Source organism: Hevea brasiliensis, chromosome 4 (genome assembly GCF_030052815.1).
Source record: "Hevea brasiliensis isolate MT/VB/25A 57/8 chromosome 4, ASM3005281v1, whole genome shotgun sequence".
NCBI lineage: Eukaryota > Viridiplantae > Streptophyta > Magnoliopsida > Malpighiales > Euphorbiaceae > Hevea > Hevea brasiliensis.
Genome location: NC_079496.1, coordinates 62,626,561 through 62,629,065, shown reverse-complemented (window position 1 = coordinate 62,629,065; position 2,505 = coordinate 62,626,561).

Sequence of the window (2,505 nt, the reverse complement as noted above, 5' to 3'; positions counted from 1 at the left end):
AGTATTGGAGGCCTAGGTAGAGATTTCATTCAGCTAGGGTTTGCCATGGTAATGCATAAATTTGATGGAATTAATAGTGTATGGAAGCTTAATTGAGTTGAGGAATGATGTAGGTAGGCTTTGATTTAGTTAAATGTAACAATTAGTGTAGTTAGGGTTTTGGCACCTAGGGTTTGGAAGACAAAAATGTAAGAATTGGTCAAATGGCGTAATTGACCTTGTTTGAGATGAAAAATGGTCATTTGTGATGTAACACCCCTAAGTTCGGTAGTGCGTTCTACTGTTCCGGTGACCAGTGTTGTCCGGACAGCTTGGATGCCTAGAACTACACTTCAATATGAGTGAGGAGACATAAAATAATGAAATACAAGAAAAGAAAATACAAGAAAAACAAAGGAAAAATAATAGCAAAGAAATGTAACCAAGTTAAGCGAGCCGAGAACCATAGCGATGGGTGACCGCATCGGGAAGTCGCGGCGTGGACCGTTGACTAATACTCGGATGCGGGAACCCTGGAAAACATTTTTAGGACTTAAATAGACCCTTATTGAAGAATAAATCTCATTAGAAAGATCAAAGAAAAATTAAATAGTTAGTACAAAGAAAAGTGAGAAATCGAAAAACAGATAGAACCCGGTGTTACCGAAAAATCGGGAATGCAACCCGAACAGGGGCATTATGGTCATTTGACATCCCAAATTGTCTTTTGACCTAAATGTCCATAAAAAAAATAAATAATATTACACTTAGAAAATAAAATGAAAAATTAGTTTAGTGGTATCTAATGCAAATAACCAAAAGTGGAGTGAAAGTGTGTAATTAGCACATTAAACATATTAAACGAATTAACTAATGTGAGTGGACCACTAAGGGATTTTAAAATGTATTAAGTGGGCAGATTGCTCCACTAAAATATCATCTTCAACATTAGAAACCTCCATTGCCGTGAATGAAAAGCTCCCAAAACCTCCATGGCCATTTTTCTTCAAGCTTGATCCACTCTTTCATTTCACCTCTAATCACCTAGGTAGCTTCATTAAAAATTGTCCCCACATCACAAGGAAGAGTTTGATACCAAAATCAAGAAGTTTAGTGAAGGTTTAACAAGTCCCAACCAAAGATAAGTTTGTATTTTTGAACATTGCTTTGTTAAACTTTGTATACTTGTTATGGGTGTTTGAATTGTGAAGGAAATTTTTAAGTTTGAGGAGTTATTGATATGTTCATTTTGGACAGCCATGGAGTTATGTATTTAAGGAAATATTTATACATATATTTGATGAGAAATGATGTTGATTAGGGTGATTTAATATCCTAGTAAATTATTCCACATGTATATGGTGATTGTGCACTTGGAATGGAAATTGATGAATTGTAGGACACTTTGGCATGGTGAAGATTTTCGGCAGCCTTGAGACTCTTAGATAAATGTATGTGTTTATGAAGGTATTGGCAGAATATTGACATTGAGGATTGATGGATATGTATATAGAGTGATTGTGTAAAGTGTATGTAAGAATTAGTAATGTTTAGGTTTATATGTGATTGTACTTAGACTTTGTAAATTTGAGTTTTAATTGGTGTATTGAGGATGTTTGTAATCTGCCCAAAATGACTTTAAGGTAAGGTGGTATATGGTTTTGGTAATGTACCAAAACAGAATTGGTAAGGGAAGTGGACATATAGTAAGGTAAATGTGTCATTGATGTATGTTTAAGCAAGGTAATTAAGGGCAGTATGCATTTTAGCCTATAACTTTAAATGTGTAACTTCAATTGGTATGAGACCAATTGGAGGTGAAACTAGGCACAAAATGTGCCAACTTTCATTAAGAAAGCATACCAAAATTCTGCTTGCAAGGTGACATGAAAAATGACCAATTCGGATTAAGTGCAATTGAAACCTAAAAACTAACCAATTGGGCAGCAGTTAGTGTTTAGGCCATAACTCACTCAAAACAGGTCCAATTGACCTGAAATTTTAACCATGAATAGTTGAGACCCATACCTACAAGTCTTATGAAGACACCAAAGACCAGAAATGACCATAAGCAAGTCAAACAGCTTGCATAAGTTCGGGTCCAAAAACTGGCCGAACCAAAGTTGACCAAATCGACCTAAAATGACCAAATGCCATTTGACCAGCAACAGTAAAATGACCATAACTTGGCCTACATAACTCGGATTGACCTAAAATTTTTCCCCGTGTTCCGTAAGACATAGATCTACAAGTTTGTAGTTTTGACCGAAACCCGAAAACCGAGGGAACTAGGTCGTCCGGCTAGGTAAAACTAGTATCCAGGAATCCAGCAAGTTGCATTAAAATGCACTAAACAAGGAAATGAGTTTGGTAAAACGTACCAACCCTAAAACCCTATCGAATGTGACATATTAATGACACTAAAACCTAAATTACCTAGAACACATCGAGGGTTGGTATATTAGGTGATTAAGCAAATAATAGCTTTCAGTGAATTATTTGTCAAACATTATCGATAGAGACAGT